Below are 20,969 nucleotides of genomic sequence, written 5' to 3'. Positions count from 1 at the left end.
CTAATGGTCAAACCAAAAGGGTAAATACATGGCTTGAGACCTACCTATGGCACTTTTCTCATGATGTACAACTTAGTTGGGATATGTGGCTCCACTTGGCTGAATTTACACATAACAACTCCACCCACTCCAATATTGGGGTTTCTCTTTTTCAAGCATTATACAGTATAAGGTTCCCCTCCCTATAGCCATGTTCAATGATAAGTTCAACCCCAAAGTAAAGAGGAGTTAGAGCATATGCAAGCCCTACTTCAACAATGCAAAGTGAATCTTTAGAAGTCATAAGACCACATGCAGCTTTATGCTAATTGGAAATGTAGGCATTTGGATTTCCAAGAGGGAGAGCTAGTCCTCTTGAAGGTGCCTAAGTCTCATTACTCTACTCTCAAGGAGAGCAGCAGTAACAAGCTGGTCCACCATTTCTATGGCCCCTACCAAATCCTCAAGAGAGTTGGTAACTTGGCTTATCAATTAGAGCTCCCTCCCCCCCCCAACCAACAAGATTCACAATGTATTTCATGTCAAACACCTAAAGCCTTTAATTGGCACCTCAATGGACTATGTGAAAGAGCTACCTTCCATTGATGAAGAAGGCATAATTCAATATATCCCTCGGGCAATCATTAGGCAGTGAGATAAGCACTTGAGATCTTAATCCGTCAAGGAATACCTCATCAAATGGTAAGATCTGCCCCTAGAAGAAGCCTCCTAGCACCCAACCACCGTTATGGATGAGTTTTTTCACCTTTGCATATCCCAATGGGTTGAAGATTGGCTCAATATGTCCCCTTTTAACCCCACATTACCTTCAAACTAAACATTGTTTTAGAATAGTTTTGCACCTGCCTCAATTCTAGCCATGTGCTTCCTACATGGGCTAAAAGTGCTCATCATAAGCTCTATTTTGACATGTGCCATGTCCCATTTGAAGTAGCCCATCAAATTTTATGGCAGATTTATGTCAGTAGGCTTGTAGTGGATAGCATGTTGTCCATAATATTCACCCAATCTTTTCATTGTAATGTGGATCAGAGTAGTCCTCTGCACCCCCTCCTTTGCCACTCTGTCAAGTCCCCCAGTTGTCTTTTGTTTTTAAGGGTAAAAAATTTTAGGGTCGAGATGGAATGTAATGAGTCGGATATACATGATCTAGGGGTTAGATACCTAGTTATATTGACCGAGGTATATAAAGTGTAAGAGACCTAGTTTAGGGCATCCATATATAATCAAGAACTAACTCTTCACCTTCTCCTTCACCTTCCATGGCTTTCTCCCTCCTTCTCCCTCTTTCTTATCTTTCTCTCTCCTCTTCTAGCCTCTCTCTCTCAAAAATCTAGAGTGTGGCTTTCTTATTGATTTAGAGATCCAATGCCATTTTAGACATTAGTGTTAGTGTCCATGGTTCAAAAATATTAGAATTTTGAACAAGTTTTTGCCAAATTTTTATATTATCTCTTGTAAAAATCCATAAAATTGTAGACAACTTCTAGATTATGATAGCATGTAAAAGAAAGCATGTAGCTTTCATCTAATTTGAGAGGATTTTATGTAAAAAGAGAGATTGGCGAAATTGTGCAACGTACGATCACTATTTTCAGATAGTGAATAGCACTCTCAAGTGGGAGATGAAGAGGGAGTGATCCAGCAGAATTCTGGTCAGGTGTGCTACTATTTTACCCCCCTTTTGGAGCCAATGGAGGCATCAGATTGGCAATCTGAGCAGCATAGAGGAAGGTATTATTTTACACATTTTTGTCTATTAGAGTTATATCTTCTCATAATGCTGAAAGAAACTGACAAGCTTCATCTCTGTTAGTATTCTTCTACATTTTCTAATTCTTTTTTGGAGTATTCTTCTATGTCTTCAATTTCTTCGAACCCCTTCTCTTCCGTCTACTCCTCTCACTGAATCTACCTTCACCCTATTGTCTCTCACCCTCCTGGTGGACTCTCGACACCAAATGCACTGACACCGTGTTGTTGGGGGAAGTTTATGCTATCATCAAATGTGAATTTCGGAAGATATTTAGGCTGATTTGGGGCTGATATCTTCAACCATATTCAAAGAATTAGCTACAACAGTGTTCTTTTAATTCATTTCTTACTTTAGAGAAGACATCTTGTCAAAATATGCAAGTATTATGTGCCCTTATGGCAGGGCAATGTTTGTATATTATTCATAGATGCTTTGAGTTGAATTAAGAGGATCTTTTTCTCTTATTTCTTGGCTGTGGTAACTTATCCTTATCAGAAACTCAATTTGAAGCTATCTTGAAGCAAGTCTCTTTGCCCTACAAGCCTTGTAATTTACTCATAAGTTTTTGTCCCTAACACTCTACATTGAATGTAATCATGCAAAGTTGATTCATGCAATGCCATCATGTATGAATGATGGGATGCAAAGTTGTTTATGATACATGACAGCATATTGTACTTGATTTTATAATTTGTGATTGCTCTTATAGTCAAGAAAACAAGCTTGATTTGAGTTAGAACTTATGAGATAATATTCTTGTGATCTTTACTAAGAACATGCAGTTGGAAGCTCTATCAACATCTTCAAGAATTTGGCTTGAAACCTTCAAGCCTTCTCTTATCTCTACCATCTCCGAAGTCTAAGATCTTGAAACCCCATACATTCTTTTCTCTCAAACCCCTATGATTGACCATGAAGTATCTCTTCAACCTTTAAACATTCACTGTAATCTACTTATCTCTTGAAGACACATCTCCATCTATCTCTTGTCCAGTTTTCTTGCCAAACCCTTGTGGTGACCTTCAACCCTACGCACTGCGACAACGGGCACAGATAACAACCCTTTACCTATTTTGATACTATCAATCGGGTTAGAAGTCATACCTCTACTCTCGTCCCTATTCCATCTACTAGAGAGAGAGAAGTATTTCTCTCCATGAGGCAACAAGAACCATCTGCAAGGTGCCTACATCATTCAATCCTGTAATAACCATCATTGTCATCGAGAGTCTTACACCCTTGCCAACCAATATTACTGTTGTATTCTTCTTCTTCTACAAATCATATTTTTGTCATGGGCCCAAAGAAAAAGAATTTAAAAGCACAAATTGCAAATGACCCTACTAATGTGGAAGCAACAGTTGGAGTTGTGATAGGGGAGTCACTAATGGAGTCACGAGTGTGGATAACAACCCTTTACCAATTTCGATACCACAAGTTTTTTCTAAAAGTTTCTATCCAAATTCAATAGAAATAAGATAAGTATCTTAAGAAATACTACGATCTTAGAGTATTCACTTGGTAAATTATTAGAACATCTTATAGACTAGAAACTATTAGGAAAACTACGAAATTCTAGAACTCAAGAGAAATCATGAGGAAATTTTCAAGACAAATTTATTAAGAACGAACCTTGTAGTTAAGGATATAGTTTAATCTAGAAGCTTTGATAGAAGATTTTAAGACCAGAAATATCTCTAAGTTGAAGAAACGAACTTAAGGCCAAGAAACTTGGTTACAAGAATAAACCTTTAATTGGGAAGTTAGAGACCCTTAAATCTAGATACCCTTAGTTAAATTCCAAGGGGAAGATTTTGTTATGTGAAATTCAAGTATCGATTGCTACTAGATTAATCATCACTTGAAAGTTGCATGATTGATATTGAAGTCATAACTGCTTGAAGACATCAATCTTGTTTATGATTTTCTAGATTAGATCCTGATTGAATTAAGTATTGGAACATATATAAATTGAGGAGCCCTATACCTCCCCCAAGGATAGGTGTTGTATCTCCATACCAAGTGGGGATTTTTTAATCACCGTGGAAGCATGGACCGACTCCGATGGCAAGAGGTCTCCTAGTAGGGATCGCATTAAGTAGGAGGTGGTTAAGGTGCTAAGGGGGCTCTAGCTAATAAATCCTTTACACACTTAGGAGCTACTTGGTCCCCTACATGGCTCGAGTTCTACTTGGGACACCTAAAAATGCTAGAAATAGGTGGATTTGATCCTGGTGACGTGCGAATGCGCCAAATGAGGCAGCACATGAAATTGTAATTTTTCTCCTGTATGGGCGAGAGGACACACATTATGGAACATAATCAATGAATTTGTTTTATTTTGATTATATGTCTGTGAGTAAATTACGCAAATGAACAATTGTACATAAAAGGATTCTTTTTAATTAATGAAGCTATTTTTATATGTTTCACGTAATGTGGTATGTAATTAGATAACTAAGAACTTCCATAGAGGGAAGCTGATGGATGGATTCCCGAGGAATCCAGTCTTATAGCAGGGGTGGTCTTAGTTAGCCAAGAGGCTTCCCCAAAAACAAACACTAGGAAGAAACTCTAAGAAGGGCCGATTCCCTGACTTACCTAGGGTTTGGTCTCAGAACCCGAGCTGTAAATTATCTTTGGGGAAAGGTACAGTGGTTGTGCCAGAGCACTACGAGGGATTTCATAAATGCTTAGTCTACTACTGGAAAAAAGTGTTGTACTCCATGAACCACGAGTAATGGCAGTCACTCCTTACGGATAAGATGCCTCTCGAAGGACACCTCCAGATGTGAGCTAGTTGTTGATAGTTGATTGTTAGGTCAATTAGGAACCTTCAAGTTGGTCCTCCATGGGTAATGGCAAGACGATTCCCCCGCGGGGTAGACCTAGGGTTATAGAGTCGGACAAAATCCGATTATTTTGGTTAGAGTACGGATGGCAATGACTGGAAGGTAAACTTTGGGTGACTACTAAAAAATTACTCGTCATGTAATAAAGGCGAGTATATTACAACCCAGATTTTTTTAAAACAAAAAGTAGTTTAAACTGTCGTTAAATCTTTTCCATTCAAACAGATAGATTTGACAATGAATTGAATCAATTCATGTCTATGTCTTGATTTTGTTCCCTGATTTGTCTATTTATGCTATATTTCTCCTATCAAATTATTCTTGTGAAAAAAATTGTATAAAGTGCTTATTTTAACCATGAAGTTATTGAGCCATGGACATCTTATCATCAGTTCAAACCCAAAAACAAAGTAGTGAAAATTGATAGACTAGAGCCTTTTTTTCAAAGCTTGATACTTTGCACCCAATTGAGGCAACTAGAATCTACCTAGTTCTAGTAGGAGCTATTTTTCCCTAAGATATTTCAATGTGAATAGTTGTTTGAATATGCCTCTCTAACAGGATCCTTTGAATCCTCCTCTATTTAGTGAAAAAAGAGGGAGATGTATTTAGACTCTTAAGAGAAGTAGTTGGACCCATGTGATCATGATATCATTGATGATGTAAGCAACTCACTTATTCTCATTGTAACACAATTCTCTTTCTTATGAACATGAAGATCATTCTACTTTGTAGATAGCTTGCATCTTACTATCTCTTCTTTTTTCTTTCCACACACACATTCTCTCTTAGACACAATCATGAGCACACTATAGTATCATCCTCCATAGCCATGTCTTCTAGCTCATGATCATGTGTGGAAACACCAAATTTTCTACATGGTATCAAAGCAAAAAAGCTCTTAGGATCTCATTAGACTCCCTAATCTCTCTCATTAGTGTGTTAACATAAGTTAGTAGAGTGAACTATCTTATCTTATCCTCTTCACCTACCAACAATAGATGCCACATGTCCCTCTCTAAATACATTTTTCCATATTGCTATTGAGCTATCTTTTCATCCTTACCTACCTTCTTTAGATCTCTTCACATTCCCTCATTGATTGATTGAGAGAGAGAGAGAGAGAGAGAGAGAGAGAATATTATCACTAGTGACTGAGACAATAACTAGTATCAACACATAGTCCAATGGTTGCAATCAACATTAGCGACATCATCTGGCACTACTATACCCAATTCATTTTGCAATCTAGGTGCCAAGTTCTAACATTGGTCCCATCAACACTAGCAATGGAAGCATTAGCTAGCTCAATTGAATTGATTCAACTCTCTAATAATCCACATGGCATACTCAACTCCATGCTCAACAAAATGAGGAGGCCATTACTCCATCATCGGTCTTTGCTTCAAGACAACTCACGACATCTTGTGCAATTCAAAGCAATCAACCATCATCATCAATAACAGCATCATCTATTGCAACTTTGCAACCCAAATCAAGCTCCCACTTGGAGTGCAATTATCAATTTCTTCCATGCAATAGATTTGTCATCAAAATCTCTTGCCTATTATTCAAGCTAGGGGGAGTGTTGGAATATGCCTCTCTAATAGGATCATGTGAATCCTCCTCTAGTTGGTGGAAAAAGAGAGAGATGTATTTAGACTCTTTAAAAGAAGTAGTTGGACCCATGTGATCGTGACATCACTAATGATATAAGCAACCCACTTGCCTTAGCCTATATAAGAGATGCATTCTCATTGTAACACAACTCTCTTTCTTATAAACATGAAGATTATTCTACTTTGTAGCTAGCTTGTGTCTTGCTCTCTCTTTTTTTTTCCATACACACATTCTCTCTCACACAAAATCATGAGCACACTATGATATCATTCTCCATTGCCATATCTTCTAGCTCATGATCATGTGTGTAATATCAAAATTTCTACAATAGCAATACAAATAGTGCTGCAGATAGCGATGCCTTTTGTGATGCATATAGCGATGGCATTCTAAGAAAAAAAACAAGGGCAAAAACCCAAGTGCGGCATTTTTAGTGCAACAAAATAAAAAAGAGAGAGAGGTCAAAGATTTGTATTTCCCTTTTCTCTAATCTCCATGGGCTGTTAATCTTAGAGGTAGCTCCATGGGTATTTTTCCATAGTGACCCAAACTCAAGCATGGTATCACTTGCAGGGCAAAGGGTAAAATAGTTAATCACCAGACGTGTCAAAGACCCCCCTAGACTATTCAAGATAGACAAAGTATCCTTTGGGTGTTGGGGACTTCTTGGATTGACCATCATACTGATGACCAAGTTTTTTATGAGACTAACTTGATATCCACCGCTTCAAGGCGGCTATCGACCAATAAAACTAACAGGTCCCTTATGAGACCAAGATTTGGAGACCGCCACTTATTGGCAGCTCCCAGCAGACGCACCACTGATGGGACCTAAAACGGGCTGGCACTGGCTCATGCACTAGCCGGACCTCTATCATGCGCTCAACAACCCCACGGCCTCACGGCCAGGAGCGTAGATGACACATACATCATCTTCCTAAACATCTTGCGTTTGTATCATGTCTCGTAGTCCAACTTTAACCCAATTAACACTCCTCAGAGGGAGTCCCAACACATTGCCAAATAGCACGAAGTACAAACATAGGAGGTCCTCCCATCGCTGACCGCCGCTACCTCACTGCGACTCTCCTACACCTTGGGGATTGGCCCCTCGATGCGTCGCTAAACATAAAACACAATAACACATAGTTCCACTCAAGGTACCAATTGATCGTATCCAGGAATGTACCATACCTCACTTTACTTTCCCCTTAGACCCAACGCCTACCCTACAGCTTAGGATATCCTGTCTCTCACTCAACGTTGGTCATGTTCCTCTAGAAAGCAATTGCCATGCATCCAGGAGGTAGTGTCTGATACCTTTTATCATTTTATACTTCATGCAAATTGTGAATGTCCACGTGCTCAAACAAAGAAAAATCAACATTGTGCTTAGTGCAAAAGCATTCTTTCAATGAATTTGACTATCACTCATATGCGGCATTGCATGAACCTAGCACCGAGAAACCCTCGTGCTACTAGGTTCTTAATTTTTAATTATCGACCAACCTAAATGGTATGCATAAAAAACAGCAAGCTTTTCCTCCTTTCATTCAGCATTTAAACACCTTTTATACACTCTACCCCCTCCTCCGTTTAGATTGTGCATTATTGATCGGTTTAGGGTTCATTTTCTTATTTTTGTTGTATGAAAAGCAATAAAAACTCACTAAAACATAAAGGTAGGACTGAACTGAGGCCAAACCTCATACTTCAGACCCCCCATACATACACAAACATGAATCTTATTTTTCCTTAATTTTCGACACTCAAAATCCATTTTTTCCTTATTTTTACCCATTTTTTCTATTTTTCTTGTATTTTTCGCAATATTAAATGACTAAAAATACAAAATGAGTTGTGGGCTGTGGCCCTTAGGTTCATTTGCAGCAAAAACACAAATTTAGTTGATGTGTCTTATTACATTTTCCATTTATATATCAAAAACACCCAATTTTCCCATATTTTCCGTGTTTTACGGGTTTTACACCATTAATTTCAGTCACAACACTTATGATTTTCTGATTTTCGATGCATAAACTGATCAAACTCATAGCAAATAACATTATGATACATAATCATCCCATGGGAACAAATATTCATGAAGCAAATTGCATAAAACATCAATTTCCTTTGTAAAAATTTAATTACCGTTTTTTGCGAGTTGCGGGTTTTTATTTGCCATATCTCAGGACTGATTTCTAGCGGCCATTAATGCTCATGACAGTCCACAATCAGCAATCTTCATTCCTCTTGAACCACGGAGCAATCTGGTCTTCATTGGACAAGCATCCGTCATCCATTCTTCTTCTTCTTCTTCACCACATGAATCTGCCCTTAGAAGAGAGAGAGGGAGGAGAGAGAAAGACTAGAATTGGCTCTCTTCATTCAGGCCACCATTGTACGAGCGAAGACAGGCGATAAGATTGGCCAAGAGGGAGAAGATCAGCCCCAAGATCGGTTGTATGGGTTGCTTTCAGCCTGCATACTCCATCTCCATCATGAGAGGGCGCAAAAAAACGGCCCCCATGTTGCTCCACGTTTTTTCTTCATCCCTCATTCTCTCTCCACGTTTTTTGCTTCATAAGGTGCATAAAATTTTAGGGAGGGGGTCCAAACTCAAAAGGCATGCCCAATTTTGGCCTCCCAAGTGTCCACCTTTTCATATCTTGACCATTTTGTGGTCATTTCTCCATTCGGCCTCCAAATCGAGCTCTGAAAAATCCTGGGCATCCGGCTTGACATCCCACATTGGCTGACAACTTCTGACAACCCGTACGACAATCTGAAAAATTATGAAAAATCAACAAGTGTCGCTCGGGCGCCTTTAAAGTACTTTGATGCTTAAAATCATCCTAGATCGAGCCGCCGCCTTCGACGTTGAATATTTTTCCCTTGATATTCATAATTTTTAGCTATTTTTAAGCACTTCTTGACATCAAAATTTCGCTCTCAATAGATCTCATAATGTCAAGTGGGGATCCGCACATAGTTGGAGGTGGTAGATTACAAAGTTCCAACTATTCAAGTTGAATACTTGGGTAGTAAGTTTGATGATGTACTACTAGATGGAGGTTTAGGAGTTAATATTCTGCTTGAAGAGTTGTATTTTGCACATAAATTGCAAGGACTTATAGCAACACAATTTCAAGTTAAAATGGCAGATAAGCGGAGACTTTAGCCATTGGGGATACTAAAGAATCAACTGATTTGAGTGGCAAGGCTGAAGTTTAAGATAAGATTTTTCATTCTCTGAATGAAAGATTTAGGGGATTCATATAACATGCTGTTGGGAAGACCTTGCTTTAGATTAGCCAAGCTGAAGCAAGATTGGGATTCAAACACGGTAATCATTCCTCATGGTGATAAGGAGGTTAATATATCTACAATTAATCAAGTGGTATTGATTTAGATGAACCAAGTTGAAGCAAGATTGGGGTTCAAACATGGCAATCATTACTCATGGTGGTAAGGAGGTTAAGTTATTTACCATTAATCAAATGGTATTGAAACCCAAGTATCATCCATTAGTTGCTCAGACAATTACTATTACACATGAGATCGAAGATGATGAAGAGGAACTATTTTTGCAAGCTAATCCTATTGTTGTACTGATGTTTGAGATAGATGTTGAAAAGATATTGTCTCAATATAATGTGTTTCTAGGAATATCACTATCAGAAGCAATTTTACCATGCAGTAATAGAGTAACCCCATGCAACAACACAATAACCCTATGAAGAAAAGTAGTGACCCCATAGAGCAAAGCAGTGACCTCATACAACAAGACATCATCTTGGTTGCAAAAAGCAATGGTAACCCTGAGGGGAGTAAGGAAATTGATATGGAGACTCTTAAAGAGCAGAAAAATCACTCATTAGAGACTAAGAAGGATCTAAATTGAGCAAGTCAGCAAGCTATTACTGATGCAAAGTTGAAATATGAACACACTATGTGCAAGTCAGCTAGAGTATTTGAAGATGATGTTTAGGAAGTGTATTTGGATGCTAAAGCAAGTTCTAAACTGATAAAGGTGAGTATTTTTTTTTAGGAAGACTTCAAGTAGCAATTGATCAATCTGTGTAAACAATTTTAGGATATCTTTGCTTGGGAGTATACTGACATGAAGGGATTTGATCCAAGAGTATGTCAGTATAGAATCAACTTAAAGGTAGATGCTAAACCTATTATGTAGAAGCGGTATCATATGAATCCAAATTATACTAAATAGGTGAAAGAAGAGATAGAAAAACTTCTTAGAGTTGGCTTTATCAAACCTGTGAATGAAGTGATTTGGTTGTCACCTATTGTAGTGGTACCCAAAAAGAATGGCAAGATACAGGTTTTTGTGGATTAGAGAAAATTGAATGCAACAACAATAACTTATCCATTTCCTCTTCCATTTATAGATTATTTATTGGATGATATAGCAAACCATGAGATTTATAGTTTTCTGGATGGTTTCTCTGGATATCATTAGATTCGAATGCATCCAAATGATATGGATAAGACAACCTTTATAGCGGAATGGGGAGCATTTGTAAGTATTGTTATGAATTTTGGTTTAAAGAGTGGACCACCTGAATTTCAAGGTGCAGCTCATAAAACATTTGATCCATATCTTACATCTTTTATGAGGGGTTTCATAGATGATTTATGTGTTTTTGGCAAGAAAGTTGATCATTTGCAGCATCTCAAGTTGTGTTTTGAAAGATATCGTCAATTTGGGATGTCACTTAACCCATTTAAATCTATTTTTGCTTCTAAAAGAGGGGTTCTTTTGGGTCATATTATCTCAGAGAAATGTATGGCTATTGACTCGATGAAAATTCAAGTAGTTCAGAAGGTTGTTGTACCTACAACAGTTCAAGAAGTGATGCGCTTTGTGGGGCAAGCGAAATGGCATAGTAGGTATTTGCAGTATTTAGCTCATATATGTGCTCCAGTTACATTGCTTACTAAGAAGAAAGTTCAATTTTTCTGGAGGCATGACTAGGATAAAGCTTTTGATATATTGAAGAAGATGTTGGTAGTAGCACCAATTTTACAACCTCTCCAGTGGGATGATATCTGTCCTATTATGTATTCTGCATAGATAGGGTAGCAACATTGATAAATTAATCAAGACCTTGGAGATATTTTAGTGTGAGCTCACTCAGAGATCATTGTAAGTAATTTGCCCAATTGGGTATACTATGTTCTAGATGGATTTACATATTTAATCACTTTGGGTGAAGGATCAATGGATCCTTTCCTTTGTTATCCTGGGCAAGGGTCATACATGCATGTCCTATATAGGTCTATCCTAGCTAATATTTAAGGTCCCCTAATGAGTTTTCAATTAATATAAAAAGTATCGAAATTCTATGCTTGTACAAATATTTTAACTTATTGAACTTTTGCTTCAATCACAAGCACAATTTGTCTTATTAAAAGGAAATTTTTTCTAATTAGTAACTTATGTTTAAGCAAAGAGACTAGTTGTTAAAAAGAAACCTTTCCCTTCTTTGAATGACCTAATATGCCATAAATTGTATATATATTTCCTTTAGCAAAAATGAGACGTTATGCAATTTCCTAGTTGATTTTTCCCAAGTTAGATTTTGTTCTAAGTTTTGATGCAATTGGATTAAAATGATCTACCTTTCGATTTATCCTAATTTCATGATATTTCTATTATTCTACTCTTTAATTATTTAGAAAGAAAGAAAACATTCATATCAACATTTTCAAGTTTCTTGCTTTCAAGAATTACTTTTCTAAAGCCAATAAACATGAATGAGACTTTCCATTCATGCTGCACCGCATATGCCCGGGGTTTCTCATTCAAGTAGCATCAACCCTTGATCTCAAAGAGAAAACTCTAACTCAATGCAAGTTGCTTTATATGATCAAGAAAGCAAAATCAAAGAAAAGGCCCAAGAGACTACACCGAACCACCCCATAGTATATGCACTGTACAGCACCATTCTTCAAAGATTATTTGCAAGACATGTGGGAAAGTTGGAACAAGGAGCAAGAGTGATGGAATTGGGAAACCCAAGTGCAAGAACTACAAACATTTTGGACACACTAAAAAAGACTGTTGGAATAAAAAAGCCAACTATGTACACATCATGTGAGCAAGGTAATGAGTCTTGCAAGCATTTAGGGGGCAACCTACATCTTTAGGTGCCCAACACTAAGGGGGGTGTTAAGGTGTATACTACTAGAGGCAGTGCTAAAGGCACTTGCAATGTATGGCAAAGTGCTATATCCCATAAGAAAAGTGAGGGGAGTGTGTCCTAGCTAAAATGCTATTAAAAAATGAACTTGACTCAACTATGAAATCAATCAAGTCTCTTTCATGTCATCATGATTCTCTACTTGGTCTTCTTCTTTCCTCCATAGTCTACTATTCTTTTTGTGCTCAACCATGTTTTGTAAGTTGTCATGGATCGATTCACACGCTGTCATAAGCCACCCATAGAGCCATATTTAGAGATTTGGATGGCATGGATGGAATGTCAAGAAGGTTAAATTATCTTTGGGTTATCAAACAAGAGTTGATATGTTCCTCTAAGTACTATCAAAGTGGATATCTAGTAGGCAAGGTAAATTCAAGTACTAGAGATTTAGGCTCACATGTTCTAAATGAGGATAAAAGCTTGGAAAAATATAATTGATGGCTTCTTTGTAGCATTCTTATGGCACAACCAAAAGTCTCAAATTGGAAGGAAACAAGATTTTCTCAAAGTTAAACAATGCTATCCCTATAACGGTTGAAGATGATCGATTTAATGTATTGTGGTCCTTATGAGATAATCAAATGTTTAGGAAAGCAAGTCTAGTCATTTCAGGACAATGATGTATTCTATGTCAATCTATTACAAGCTTACATAGCTAACCTTGTGTAAAGAAAGACTAATCTAACAATGGAAATGAATAGGAAAGCAAAATATTCTAAGCTACACATAAAAAGAAATATACGAAAACTGAGATATAAACATGGCCATGCCATGGAACATCTTCTATTACCATAGCACAACATAGCCATGAGTTGCAAACCAAGTACAAGAAGATGAAAGATAAGAAGGAAAATATTTGTGATAGTGCCAAAGAATGATGCTACATTAGCACTTCTTGCCTTTTATACTAATCCCTATAACCCTCTTTTCTATTGGCTCAAGTATTTACAAGGTTTATTCTTGGAATAGGCTTCAACTCTCATGTTGATAATTTGCTTCATTACAAATCGTCCCCTCCTAGAGATGTTTTGTCCTCAAAACGGAAGATAATGAGGGAATAGGCAAGGTTTTAATGAAGCAAATTATGTCAATGAAGATCCATAAGCATGTGGAAGCACTTTGTGTAAAGAAACATCACAATGAACCTGAAACAATGAATTGGCTACTTGCTGTCCAAACACGGCTACATCAGTACAATTGCCATAACTTTTGACTAGAGTGTCCAAATTTAGTGTTTGAGGTGTAGAGATGAAATACACAACCTAAGGCATCATGCCATACAATCAAGACCACTTTTGATGTCACTAAGGCAATTTAATTAATAACAGTATTTTAAAATAGCAAGCTATCCCTGCTCAGACTATCATCATTCATCTTGGAAAAGCCAAGGAAAAGCATCCAAATAAGAAGAGGGTTGCCAAGTGGACTCTTCCATAGGTAGCACCTTCCATTTGATTAAAAATTCAGTGAGATTTTGGTTCCTAAGAGCCTTTTCATGCTTCCCAATAATCTTCTCAGGTACCATAAAAGTCCATTATGCCATTTAAAGTTTGGATATATATTCTTCATTTACCCCTTGTTGTAATTTCTGGATTATTGTGGCAGCGTGCTTCTCCATCATATATTCCTCTTGTATGTCATTTATCCTATCTTTATATATAGTGGAGACGGTAGATACATTACATGCCCACATCCTAGAGAGCGCGTCCGCCACTACATTGTCTTTTCCAACCGTGTATGCTATCTCAAAATCATATGATTGAAGAGTTGCCAACCACCTTCTTTGCTTAGGAGAAAAGTTCGGTTGTGAGAGGAAGTACTTCAACACCCTATGGTCACTTTTCACTTTAAAGTGACTTCCATAGAGGTAATGATGCCATTTTTTTATTACATGTAGTATAGCTAACACCTCTTGCTGATATATATACATTTGCCTCTCTTTTTCATCAAATTTTCTGCTCTCATATGCAATGACACCAGGTTCTTGGACTAAAATAGCCCCCAATCCTCTCCCACTAGCATCCGCATAGATCACAAAGACCTTAGAAAAGTCAGGAAAAACCAATATAATGCTGAAAAGGAGTTGCTTCAGCTCATTGAGGCTTTTGTCAGCTATTTCATCCCAAAAGAAAGCTTCTTTGTTTAACCTATTGGTCAATGGTGCATCCAAATGAGCGTAATTATTGATAAGACTTTGGTAAAAAGAAGACAAACCAAGAAAACCCCTCAATGAAGTAGTATTTGTTGGAGTAGGCCAATCTTTTACACATTGGACCTTTTTCGGGTCAACCTTGATGCCATTTTCTCCAACAATATGTCCCAAGTATTCTACTTCTTTGGCCATGAATATACATTTGGTTGCTTTAGCAAACAACTTGTGACTCCTCATTATGTCAAAAACTTCTCTAACATGTTGTAAATGCTCTTCTTTGTCTTTGCTATATATTACTATGTCTTCAAAGAACACCAAAACTATCTTGAACAAAAGTGGCTGAAGTATTTTGTTCATTAAAGCTTGGAATGTGGTTGGAGCATTTGAAAGACCAAAGGGCATAACCATGAAATGATACAATCCCCTTTCGATTCTAAATGCAGTCTTGTATTCATCCCTCTCCTTCATGCATATTTGGTGGTATCTCGATCACAAATCGATCTTTAGAAAGACCTTGGCATCCTTCAATTTGTCCAAGAGATCGTCAATCCTTGGTATTGGATACCTATTTTTGATGGAGGCCTTGTTCAAGTCCCGATAAACTATGCACATGCGGAATGAACCATCCTTCTTCTTGACTAAGAGAACAGGATAAGCAAAGGGAGATTGAGTTGGTTGTATAAGACCCATTTCAAGTAGCTCCTTTACTTGGCGCTCAACTTCTTCTCTTTCCACCTTTAAAAGGCAATATGGAGGCTTATTGATAGGCTTGGTATTTGGAAGCGAGTCGATGGGGTGATCCACTTCACGCTTTGGAGGAAGAGAGGAAGGTGACTAAAATAAATCATCATACTCTTCCAACAATTTACAAAGATAAGGACCCATATCTTTTGAAGGAGTAGAGGGATGATTTGAAAAGGGTTGATCCTCATCAATCTTTGACAAGAGAAGGGCAAACATACATGCCTTTGCATTGATCTCTCTCTTAATCTTCTTGTGGCTGATCACCTCTAGCTTCTTCTTAATCCCTTGAATAGTAACTTATTGTCCATGCCATTGAAATTCCATTTATAGCCTATTCAAATCCACGGAAAACCTGCCAATACTTTTCAACTGATTGCAGCCAAGTATAACATCAATGGAGCCCACTTTCAAGGCAATAAGACTCACCGAAGTGGTACATGATGACCATAAAGTGATAGGAATATTATAAAAAATCTGATTACTGCTCTCATAAGCTCCATTTGCCACTTGAATTCTTAGTGATGAAGCCATTTCTTGAGTGTACAACTTCAACCCATCAAGAGACCGTATATTAATGAAGCTATGCGTACTTCCGATGCTGATAAGAATATGAGCAAGTTTTCCATTAATGCAGCCTTTAAGGTGTAATGTATTGTGCCCTTTAGACCCATTCCATGCATCACCATAGATAGAACAAAGCTTTAATGAATCCAAATTTGTCCAAGGATCATCCATGTAGTAACCACCCAGGTCGAATGGAAAACCATTCATAGGGTCATAAAATTATTCATGGCAATCATCATCATGGTCATGCATCTCCTCAAGAGTAGGTAAGCACTCAAGCTAAGATAGATTGCTTTCATTTGCCTCAACATCCAATTCCTCTTCAAAGATCATGCTCACTTTGACATTCTTGGCTTTGCATTTTTCCTTGTGGTCAAGAGACCATTTCTCCCCACATTTGAAGCATAGAACTTTCGCATACAAGTCCTTCATCTTGTCATTAGACACATGCTTTTCTTGCACCATAAGAGCTGAGTTTTTGCCACCTATTTCGGTCCTCTTTCCATGTGATCTATTTTCAGCATTAAATCTAAAATTACTGCCCTGTTTTGATCCATAAACAAAAGGAAATGTAAGAATCTTGCTATAGGTATTTGTTGGCTTCCCTCCTTGTTGAAATTCAGTCTTTGTTTGCCCATAATTTTTAGTTATTCTAGTGGAGTGGTTTGGCTGATAAAGTTGCCTTGTTCTTTGTTGAAAACTCTTATATTTTTTACCATACCTTTCAGCCAATTGTATGGCAACTTGTAAAGAGGATGGTTTCATAGCTCCCACTTCTGAAGATAAAGAAGATTCAAGCCCAAATATATACTTATTCAGCTTGGCATTGTCATATACTCCATCTACATACATGGAGAGGTTAAGGAATTGGTTAGAATAATCTCTAACCGATAATCCCCTTTGCTCAAGAGCATACCACTTCTTCTCTAACTTCTCTTTTTCAATAGGAGACACGAAAACTTCAATCATTGCCTGCTTTAATGCATCCCATGTCAAGAATTCATTACCAATCCTTGACATGTACCGCCACCAACAAGTGTGTGCATATCCCTCCAAAATGTAGGGCTACAAATTTAATCTTGGCATTCTCCAGTCTAGGATACAAAGAGAAATACATCTCAAGCTTGTCAAACCATTCTTCTAATTCGGTAGGGGATGGATTTTCACCCTTGAAATTAGAAATGGTTATTTTCTCCTTGTATTCCCGCTCATATTGATGAGATTAGCCATTATTGTGTCTCTGTCCATTAAATTTTGGACCAAAAGATTTTTGCTTTTGAACATCGTTACTCCATGTTCCATGAACATATGGTTGTTGCTGTCCATGAATATTTACAAACCCATTTGGCTGATTAAATTGTCCTTCTGGTGGAAAGAAAGAGTTGCCAACAACATGAGGCTGTCCATAGACTTGATGTCCATACATTGGAGAGTGTATATTTGTTGTGGCATTCATTGGTGGTTGTTGTCCACTCATTTGATGAGACCAAAACTAATTTGGATGAAGGCCTTGTTTAGAGGGTTGATTATTTACATGATTAGTGTTGACTTGATGTTGCTATCCAAAAGAATTTGGAGCTGAATTTACATGACCATGTCCATTTTAATGGTGCTTCTCATGAAAATTATAACCTCCACTTGCTTGACCATGATAAGACCTTTGTTCTTCAACTTTCTCTTCATGTGTAGATTTAGGGATAGTAGATGGTTGTCCATAAAAAGACTTGTAAAAAGGATGGCATCCATGTGTGTCATCATCAAGCATTGAGTTAGCATGAGTCTTATCTTCCAAATCCTCTCCATGAGGGTTAGTGTAGGTCTTGGGTTGATTAAGGGGCTAAAATTGAGGTTGAAAATGAGAGGGGTGAGCTCTTGATAGCTCTTCAACTTCATAATATCCAAAAACCTTGGGAGTTGTGGTCTTTGGTTGCTCTTCAACAATGGGAAGACCTGGAGCATTTGGAATTGTTGTAGCTAATATCCTCTCACTCAAAAGATCCACAAGCTTGTCAATGCTCGACTTCATGTCCGTTATGTCATTGGAGAGTTGTTGAAAATCGTTAGAATCAATAGAGGCATGAGTAGTACCAACCCCATTCACTTGATTGTTTACTGTAGCATGTGTTGAACTAATCTCTAGCTCCTCATTATTGTGGTTCTCGTGGTAAATAGTCTCTTGTGAAGCTTCATGCTCTTTATCTAGCTAATAATCCCTTAAACCTTCACTAATGGTGTCCATAATGGGGTCCTTTCTTTTATTTTTAGCCATAGGTGACAACCTGTCCTGGATGTACAGCAGAAGAAAAACTCAAATATCTTAAGCTCTAATGATCCAAATGACTAACTTTTTGGCTCTGTTTAAAGCTTAGAATGCCCCTTTCAGATGAATTATCAAGTATTGAAAATGGTTGAGTACAGAAAATTCTATAAGCAATTTACTGTAGCTGTTTGGAATTTCTTGCAACTTGTGAATGCTCTATTTTTATCATTTAATGACTTGTACCATCAATTTCATGCATGTACCAACTATGTAGACCTGTAAAGGAACTCCATACATTTGCAAAACTAAGAATGACCTCTGCAAGAAACAAAATAATTGAATAATCCCACTATAGATTACAAGATAAGGATCTAATCAATGAGACCTTGTTTACATACCCTATTCCACCTCTTTAATGCTGACGGCCAAATTACAAATGCCACAAGTAATATACATCTTGCTCAACATAGCTCTGTCCCAATTTACCAATTACATTGCATTATGTTGTCATACATTTGCCTTATTCAATGGCTACCATGCATTTGCCATTACATCATGTAACCAGTGCCGATTACATCATGTTGTAGGCTGGATTCTTGTGCCTTTGAATTGGTACCTACACCCAAACTTTAAATGCATGGGATCTGAGACTTGAGGGGTGTGCAAATTTCCCTCTCAAGTTAGGTTGTGCACCCCTTCAAGGTCCTCATCAGTAGGGGAGGGTCACCTCTCTTTTGTCCTACCAACTCACCCAACATCCACTTTTCCTCGTGGATATAGACATGGCAGATCAAGGCTAGGCTAAGACGACAGCATGAAATGCATGTATTGAAAGGAATTTGATTGCCATTTCATGATATGCAAGAACTTGTATGGAATTGGGCTGAAAAATGAAATGGGAATAGGTAAGGAATACCTGCATTAGTGGCTCATTGCTTTACAATTTTTATTTCACTTGCCATTGGGTAAAATTTTCATTCATGGCAATGAAACAAGAGGCAAACAGTTCAATGTTAGGGGTAGGGAAAAATGGATGGAAATTAGAGGCATTGAGAGTGATTATTTCAGTGAATGAAAGTGATCAAGCAGTGATTAATCACTAAGAAAGCTCTATGGATTATTCATGAAATGCATTTGAGAAAATGATTGGAATTTTTAATCATTTTAATCCCTCTTCCATCAATTGGATTAGCTTAGCAATTGGATTCAAGGAGAGATTAAAGATGATTAAAAGTACCTCTTATGCTTGTATGTGAAGAGTGTAGTTGATGTAGATATCTCTCACAAAGATGACTTGTCTTCAGCTTCAAATGATCCAAGAAAGTGCCAATTTAAGCATGCTTCAATATGGAATAAGCTCTCAGCTTCATACTCTTCTCCTATGAACTCCATTGTTTCTCCAATGCTTCAAGTATAGTTGATGAAGGTATATTCTTCTTCCATTTGATGTAGAGCTTGAAAGAGGATAATGAACAACTCCAATGTAGATTGTAGACTCCAAAATTTGAGAAGAGAACAAAAGATTTTAGTGATATTGAGGATGTGTGATGTCCACAACTTCCATAGACCAATATATGCCAAAAACTCTTCAATGTTGCTTCAATGTTAACAATAGATTGAAGCCATGGGTGTAAGCAAGCTCCAAGAGTGATTTGTCACCAAAACTCCCTTCATTTGCTTTAAGAAATTTGAAATTCTTTAATGTTGTCCAAAATTGTCATGTACAGGGTTTCATGGGAAAGAGAAGAGTCCAAGAATGGAAGTGATCTTGCCCAAAACTTGAAGAAAGCCAGTTGCTAGAGAGGTTTGAAGTCTCAAGCATGGATTACTTGAGCAATAGAGCTCATATTTTCAAAAATATGGCACATTATTTGATCAAGCATAGTTCACGTTGCTGCCTACTCTAAGTTTCAAAGGAAAAAGGAAGCATAATAAGCCAAATCACTACTCTATGGAAAGCTCGAGAGGTAAAGAGCAAGGTTATGGAGTCCATTGGCATGATAGACATCAGGAAAAAGAGATTTGATTAGCCTTTGGCCATGGATTCTTGAGGCCAACTTGAAAAGGAAAAGAAGAGACCCCTGCTCTTGAAAAGTAACTCAAGTTTAACCCATACTAAGTCATATAACCCTCATTTTGTCCAACTTACCCCAATTTTTGGTTAAAATTTTGGTCACAACCTGCCAAAATAGCTAGAGCTTGCCATTATCCACTAGTTCATGCCAAGAACCTCCATCTTAGTCATAGTTCGTGATAGATCTCCAAGTCAGACCACGGTTATGGAAGAACTAACTTCTGTGACTAATTTTTAACTGCAATTTTCACTCCCTAGTCACTGCAACTAGATCTAATGCATGAAAATGACTTTTAACAGGATCTAAACTAATGCTCTGATACCAATGTAAAGAAAGACTAATCTAACAATGGAAATGAATAGGAAATCAAAATATTCTAAGCTACACATAACAAGAAATATACCAAAACTGAGATACAAGCATGGCCATGCCATGGAACATCTTCTATTACCATAGCACAATGTAGCCATGAGTTGCAAACCAAGTACAAGAAGATGAAAGACAATAAGGGAAAAATTTGTGATAGTGCCAAAAAATGATGCTACATTAGCACTTCTTGCCTTTTATACTAATCCCTATAACCCTCGTTTCTATTGGCTCAAGTATTTACAAGGTTTATACTTGGAATAGGCTTCAACTCTCATGTTGATAATTTGCTTCATTACACCTTGAACATATACTAGATGATGAGCAAAGTGCAATGCCTAATTTAGGAATCT

The sequence above is a fragment of the Lygodium microphyllum genome, chromosome 2, assembly GCF_053477565.2.
Source record: "Lygodium microphyllum isolate KBCC chromosome 2, Lygodium_microphyllum_v1.1.10, whole genome shotgun sequence".
Lineage (NCBI taxonomy): Eukaryota > Viridiplantae > Streptophyta > Polypodiopsida > Schizaeales > Lygodiaceae > Lygodium > Lygodium microphyllum.
Note: the sequence above shows the minus strand (reverse complement) of the source record.